Raw genomic sequence first — 7,849 nt, 5'->3', positions numbered from 1 at the left:
AGTTGGGCTTGGTGGGGACAGCTCAGCTCTGCTCCATGTGGCATTCGCTGGGCTAGCTGGCTGAGGCCGGAGGATCCCAGGTGGCTTCACTTATATGTCAGGCACCTCAGCTGAGATGGCCGGCTGGGACTCACTCTCTCCCCACGAGATTTCACTAGCGGGACTTCTCTACGCGGTGGTTGACTTCTAAGACGGTGAAAATGGAAGCCACAAGGCACCCTAAGGACTATGCTTGGCAGTCACATGGTGTCCCTTTTGTCACATTCTGCTGATCAGAGCAAATCACAGGGCCAGCACAGATCAAGAGGAGGGAAAGTAGACTCCATTTCTTCGAGTGACAAGTGCTTAGAGGATTGGAAGGAAAAGCCGGTGGCTGTCTTTGCAGCAAACTTCCACACCCTCCCAGACTAGATAGTTCTGACTGTTATATAGAGCACCACACCCTTCTTTGTAAAACTAAGAGCACTTGTAAGTGCTTATTCAATGTCTGTCTACATTCTCCTGTCACCTCCCACACCAGCCTGTAAAATCTATTAGAACAGAAATCCTGTCTGTCATGTTCATTGCTAATTATAAATACGGAGTGAACGAATGAATGAATAGGTGAGCATACTGTAGTCCAGACACACAATACAAAGCAGTTCTCACACATGCAATAAGTGTAGTGTTCCTTTCTTGTTGATCATAAGCTTGACATTTAAAGTCCTGTGGCCCTCCCGTCTCCTCTGGAAATATTGACGTGCATGTCATGAGGATTGAAATTTGGCAATCTCTAAAGGCGCAGAAAAGCTTATGGTCCTTTAGACAGCTTGGAAAATTCTGACTTCTCTAGGAGGAAAAGGCAACGATCCTGTTGTCAGTAATCTTTCTTAAAGTTTTTGTGACTTGTTTTGGGTGCCTGCAAAGCTGTTACTGCAATGTTAGAATATCTTGCCTTGTTGATGTTTGTCTAGAAGTGACTGTTTTGGAAACACACTGGAAAATCCCTTCGCCTTTCCCCATCTGTCTTTTTTGTTCTAAATATTAACAAAAACCAGAAGGGGATTTCAAGAGAACAGTAAAACCAAACATGGCTATGTAGCGTTCATGGGAGTTTGTTTTAGAAACTCACATTTCAAATGCTAAATTAATTGCAGGTTTATGCAAGGGAAAAAGAAATTTCTTAGAACCAGAAAAAAAAAAAAAGTAAGCCAGGGAAATCAATCAACGTGCATTTTTTTGATGTTCTTTTCCATGAAAACAGAACAGGATGTGAGTGAGGCACAGGGAAATTGGGACTTTTTCAGCCAGAGCAAGTCTTAAAAAATCTGGTTTTGACCTATGAGTCATTTGATGCACAGATGCCAAATCTGGGGCCTCACTGGTCCCTGCCCATCTCCCTGGCCTTCATCTGCCTGAGCAACTGAGCCAGGCCGAGGCAGACGACAAGCAGAAGTTGGATTAGCAGCCACTCTTGCATTGTGTCTCCCATGCTCATCTCCATGTTAATTATGCTTAGGTGCCAGGAGTGTTTGCAAGCATTTCTAAGAATAAATGAATGCCTGTTGGCAATAATGGTTCATCGCAAACTTTGAAAAACAGCTTAATAAGGAAGAACTCTGATTTGCTTCAGATTCCTGTTAAAAAAAAATATATATATATATACACACACATATGTTTGTGTATGTGTGTATGTGTATGACTTTTCTTTTTCAGCAATTTGAAAAGATAGTCTGGAAATAGAAGAATGAGGCAAGCATGGCCTCTTAGCATCCTAGAATAAATACAGCATCTCAGAGCTGAGGAAGGCATGTTTTTCATTTGGATTTCTAGGCCTAAGTTTATCATTTATTTCTTTATAAATACATATAAACAAAGTTTCTAGGCAACCATCATGAAATAAAGCAACTAGCTCTGAAAAGCAGAATAATGATGTTCATTTTATTCTTATTTTTTGCTACTTAGAAAATCTCTCCCACTCTATACTCACCAACTGCCCCACCCCACCTTCCGTGATAAAAACAATAGTAGTTAATAGGATTTTTTTTACCACCAAACAGGGAAAATTTTCTTGGGCCTCAACACATTATCAGAGGCAAATGCCTTCACAAAATTCCATCAAGGTAGCGCCCTAAATTGGTGAGTCTTTCCAACCAAAACATAAATCAAAGACTGCCAGTGATTTCACTGGCTTCTGACATCATGTGCCTCAGTGCAGGTTTCTTTCATCACTGCCTGGTTGCCTAGCAACCAGCCCCACTCCTTCCTGCTCTTTTGCTTACATTGGTCCTCACAGGGTTTTTTTCTGTTTGTTTTGCCCCACAGGAGCAGGATCTGAACACCCAATACCTGCAAGGATGGCTTAGAAGTTGTCCAGGATAGTGTGGCAGTCCTCAGATGCCGAGCTGTGGAGTCTCTCCCTCATTTGGGAAATGACAGAGAGCCACTGTTATTCTGAAGGAGCGACAGGGTCAGAGCTTGCTCCTGCTGAGGAAGTTGTGAGTAACAGACCACAGCCGTGACCATCAGAATGGGAAGGAGGGTGCGGAGGAGACTCACGTGCCTGCGGGAGAAGCAGTGCCAGGCTGCGAGGGCCCTGGAGATACCAACGGTGTGGGCATAGCTTCAGACCTAGGGGCGGGGCCGTCTACAGGAGCAGCGAGTCAGGAAGGTGTGTGCCAAGTTAGACATAATGAATCTGAAGTGTCAGAGGAACAGAGAGGCCAAGATGCCCACATTTTTTCCCCTAAGTGTCCTCCAGGAGGTCTGTCACCAGAGAGGCTATTCCAGAACAGGAACTTTACTCGGTGACTTCCTTCAAATCATAAAGATACTGCGAGGAAGTGGACACATTGGGACAGCTGTTAGTGATTTCCTCAGAAGCCCCACCATGCCACCACCCACCCCCAGGGCTGTCACGTGACCCAGGCTGATCCGAGCGTAGCACCTCCTCCCACTGGCCCCATGATTGGTCCAAACTGGGCAGGGGTCCTTGGCTGAGGAATCAAATTCCCTGGAAATGTCTTCAATGGAAGCTCAAAGAACAAAGGTTTTTATCTGGAAAGATTTGAGTCTAGAGCATGTTCCCTGCTATTGAACGCTGCCCATCTTCAGAAGCAGAGAATGAAACCAATTTTCAGAGTCGGCAAAGAAGAGAACCTGACAGTGCTGGTGGTGATCCAGTCCTTGAACCCAGCCAGCTCTGAGGCGAAGCTTTTCCTTGGCTGGGCTCCATGAGCTAACAAGAGTCCCTTTTTGGATGAAGCAATTCAAGTTGAGTTTCTATCACTTGCAACTTAAGGAGTCCTGAGCAGTATCGTATTGCCATCTTGATTTGACAGAGAGGGGAAATGATGCTCAGAGAAGTTAGCTAAATCCCTTGTGATCACAAGAACACATTAGGGTACAAGCTTCGGAACCTGAGTTTGCCTGGACCCCAAAGCCAGTGTTCTTTTCTTTATACCATTCTGCCTCTCAACTTGTGATGCTCAAGAGAAGAGGTAAATAAACAGGTGTGTCTGGATCTCTGCACACTGTCCGTAATCCTCTAGTGAAACCATCTGTGACATTTTTAAATGCCCGATGCCGTGGAAAATAGGAGATCTGCTCATTTTACAAATATTCTCCGTTCTTCTTTCAATGATAACTCTTCCACCTGCTCCAGCTTTACAAACAAAACACCTACTTTCAGCTTGAGAAGAACCGTCAGACAGGCTATTTGCAGTTTGCCACTTAGAGGGAGTGTGAGAGAACTTTGTGTTTTGGGGCACAATTCTTCACTAAGGAGCAGGGTGGAGAAGGGGAAAGATGCTCTAAACGGGGCAGCCATCCACCTTCCAGCTTGAGAAGAACAGGAGCTGACGCGGTTGAAGAGAGTGTGGCTGGGGATTCAGGATTGCATAACATCATGAAACCTTCTCTCTAGAACATTCTTGTTAGCATGTGTTGGTTCCAGCAAAGACAACTCCTGAGCTTGTTTGTTCCAAATTTCAGATTCACAGAAGACAGATACTGCTTCATACAGGACGGATCAGAGGACAAATCCTAAATTACCCACCCACGGAGGGGGCCAGGGTCACACAGGTTAGCGGGACCATAGGGGTCAGAGGAGAGAGGGTGGTGGTGAGTCAAACAGACATCCTAGGAGAGGTCCACTGCAGCATGATGGTGGCCCAGAGGTGGTGATAACATACTCTCTAGCTCTGCGGGCAGGGCCGTGGGAGGACCAAGAGATCATGGCAGATGTTATTTGCCTGTGAGCAAATGTGAGACACAACCTGGAGACCCAGCAACATGAACGATGAGGCAGCTAGTGTGGTTAAAAATGAATAGTAATCGTTTTCAGTTACTCAGCCTGCATGTACACAGCCCCGTCCTCAGCTCTTACTTGTGCTATCTCATTTAACCCTCACCACCACCCGATACAATAGGCACTACTGCGCTGGACAAGTGAGTAAACCAAGGATGGAGAGATTGAGCGACTTTCCCAAGGGTACATGCAGGGGAGAGCAACGTCTTGGCTTTGAAGCCAGACACTTCAACTCCAGAGGCCTTGTGCCTTACAGTGTTTTACTCAGCAAATGGGGCAATGAAATATGGGTATTGCTCTTACTGGGGCCCCATCTGAAGCCACAGATCACAGTCAGGCCTGCTGGGGGCATTTGGCTTCTGTTCTGTTGTTGCTTTAGATCAGCCTTATTCACCACTTGACAAAACACGTCCAAGGAGTAGTTAATCACTCAGAAATACTTTACTCTTCAGAATCCACATATGTCCTCACATATGAAACCGTCCACATCCTTGTGGCTACAACCACCTTTCTCTGTTGTAACCCATAATGATGATACCATTACATCCCATAGCATGCAATCACTCTGTCTCATGTACAGATACTCAACTGTGTCATCCAGGGGCTTGTCCAAAGGGCACCTAAGTCTGGACTTGTATATTCACAGAACCACCTGGTCCTTTCTAGAGGAGGGCATGGTGTACACCTGCTGGGATTTTGTGTTTATTTAGAAGTTGCTGCTACTGTTGTTTTTAGTTCTTCCTCTGGCATTCGTCTTAATGGTCCAAATAGCATTTACTTTTGAACTAGACCTTACCATGCTGATATACATCTGCTAGAGGCTTTCCTAAGTCAACAAATATGGATTTGTACACACACATCCAGAGTCAGGAATGGGGCTGGAGGGTGAAGAAGCAGCTTGTGCAGGTGGGTTTTAAACAGATACACCACCAGAGGGAGCTATACAGGAATGCCTTCAGGGAATGGAGCAATTCATATTCACAATCCCAGGAGAGTCACTGAGTAAGGTCTTTATCCAAGAAAGACTGTGGTCTGGGGCTACATTTCTGTCATGAAGAAGATTTGCCATCTAATTCCTGCATGTTTAGCTAATTATATTTTCTCAGCTCCCCTTAATTATACAGACCAGATTCTTCATGACTAGAAATAAACTCAAAAACAGAAAGAGCATCAAAGACAAATCATCTGTGACGAAGAGTCATAAATTGAAAGAAAACAACAAATTAAGTAGTCTAGTCACAGTCACAACTCACTTGTCGCAGTTCACCTTCTGAATTCAGTTAGTTTTAGCACTGACTGTAATGATAAGCCTTTTTTAAAATTGGAGGCCAAGGGGCGTGTGGTTGTGAGTCCGCCTGCCGATGCAGGGGACACGGGTTCGTGTCCCGGTCTGGGAAGATCCCACATGCTGCGGAGCGGCTGGGCCCGTGAGCCATGGCCGCTGAGCCTGCGCCTCCGGAGCCTGTGCTCCGCAACGGGAGAGGCCACAGCAGTGAGAGGCCCGCGTACCGCAAAAAAAAAAAAAAAAAAAAAAAAATTGGAGGCAAAGTATTTTGGTTGTTTTATTTTCTTTTTTCTTTTTTGAATAAGCAGTAAAGGAAGATATCAATGCTAATTTCCATCTCCCTGGCAATAATCAGGATTTCCTGTTAGTGTGTTTTCTTCTGGACTCTTCTCTAATTGTTTATGTGGGTGATGATACCCTATCTGAAGGACACATTTCCCTTATACCTGCCGATCAGCCAGGCTTGTGTGAGGCCTTACGAGACATTGTAAAAAGCACCGGGCTTGGATTTTGTTGGCCTACATTTGAATCTCTACTCTGTTCCCTGTTATGTGGCTGACTTTGGAAAAGCCATGTAAAGTGCCCTGCAAATAGGATTAGCAACTGTTTCACACATGTGCTCGTTCATTTATTCTACAAATATTTTACTGGATTCCTTCTAAGTGCCAGGCACCTGGGCAAAGCTCTGGTCTAAGGCGGCTCACAAAGAAGTAAACAATTAAAATATGATATAGTATAATAAGGAGCATGTCCCAGAAGTACAGGGTGCTCTGGGATCATGGCACGCAGGAGTCAGGGATGGCTTCCTGGAAGAGGTGATGACTAAACTGCAATCTGAATGATAAGAAGGCATTAATCGGGCAAATAGGAGTTTGGGGTGTGGGTCAATGTGTTGGAAGTTTGGGGAGGTAGAAGCAGTCTTCTAGGCAGAGAAAGTGTTCTGTCCAAAAGCTCCCTGGCTGAAGAGAATGAAATACATTTTAGATTAAAAAAAAAAAGTTCCATAAGCTGAAGCTTGGATGAAACCGATAATTTGGAGGGGACATAATTAAAGATGAGGTGGGAGAGCTTGGCGAGGACTTTATATACCATGTGAGGGAGTCAGAGCTGATACCACGGACAGTGGGGAGCCACTCAATGTAACCAGGTGCATGCTGTTCAGATTCGCCCTGGAAATGGTGAGTGCTAATAATATGAGCTGTTACTCACACACTATGTCCTTTAGCCAACATAGCCTGCACTGTTGTCAACAGTGGTTGCTATCTAAGAACCAATTTCCAAGAGAAGAAGGAAAAGAAAGAGAAGGCTGGCCGGGGAGGGGCGGTGTGACAGTTGCCAGTGGTCATTTGGAATCAATACTCCTTTACTTGAACCCTTCACCCCAGTGGTCGCTGTGGAGTCCAACTGTGACTTTCATCTTTTTCCTTCCCTAAAACCAGAGACCGAGAAAAGATTGAAGGAGAAAGACAGGCAGATCTCCCTAAATCTGCCCAGGAGCACAGAATCCAGAGACTCAGGGCTCCAGGTCATTGCTGGTCCTGTCCTGTTGGGAGAATTTCTGCTGTTTAGGTAACCCCCTGGGAGTCACGTGAGTGGGATCATCGCGTTAGAGGTCAGGCTCCACTCACCTCACACATGACGCCCGGAGACTTGCTGCTCTCAGGATCTCTTTCAGCACAGGACCAGGTCATCAGACGGGAGAAGAAGACTACAATTCGTGTGGTGTGTTCTTGAAGAGGCCACCCCTCATTTCTCCTCAATACACTCTCCACATCTCATGTCTTCGCTGTTAAAGAGGAGGGAGATGGGAGGGAGGGTGTGAAGAAAATGGTAGACATTGCCATCTTTTCTCGCTCACACATCCCATGATTCTTGCATTTGGTGAACCTGTCCAAAACAGCTCAGGAGGAGCCAGTGTCTCCGATTCTCCTGGGAAAATCACTACCTTCATAGGGTGCTGGAAAGCGCACTGCACCAGTCCCAGCCAGATGTCTACCTGGGGATGAAGCCACAGAAGCACCAGCAGGAAGACAGAGATAGTGCCATGGGACCTCTTGATATATTAATTGAGGCATTTTCCCTTCTCATCACTAGAACCAGACCAGACTTACTGTGCTAAGGAAGGGAAGACACAAAGGAACCCCAAGAGAACAGTTCCATTCTTGACTTTGAGTTCCAAGAGTCTTCAAGTCATGGTTCTCAGTTGCAAGAACCAAGCAATAGGGTGGGAATTGGGAAGGGGTAGATTTCTTTGGATTCAAAAAGCTTAGCTTTAA

At 45.5% G+C, this 7,849-nt stretch overlaps 1 long non-coding RNA gene across 1 annotated transcript; it reads left to right on the top strand.

Annotated features, from left to right (window-relative positions):
- Nucleotides 1-2,377: 2,377 nt before the first annotated feature.
- Nucleotides 2,378-7,142, top strand: LOC132508378 (uncharacterized). The gene is made up of 3 exons (XR_009536566.1): nt 2,378-2,477; nt 3,973-4,062; nt 7,013-7,142. It is a non-coding gene; the product is annotated as an uncharacterized LOC132508378 (long non-coding RNA).
- Nucleotides 7,143-7,849: the final 707 nt, after the last annotated feature.

Source organism: Lagenorhynchus albirostris, chromosome 17, assembly GCF_949774975.1.
Source record: "Lagenorhynchus albirostris chromosome 17, mLagAlb1.1, whole genome shotgun sequence".
Lineage (NCBI taxonomy): Eukaryota > Metazoa > Chordata > Mammalia > Artiodactyla > Delphinidae > Lagenorhynchus > Lagenorhynchus albirostris.
Note: the sequence above shows the minus strand (reverse complement) of the source record. Positions and strands in the feature narration are given on the sequence as shown.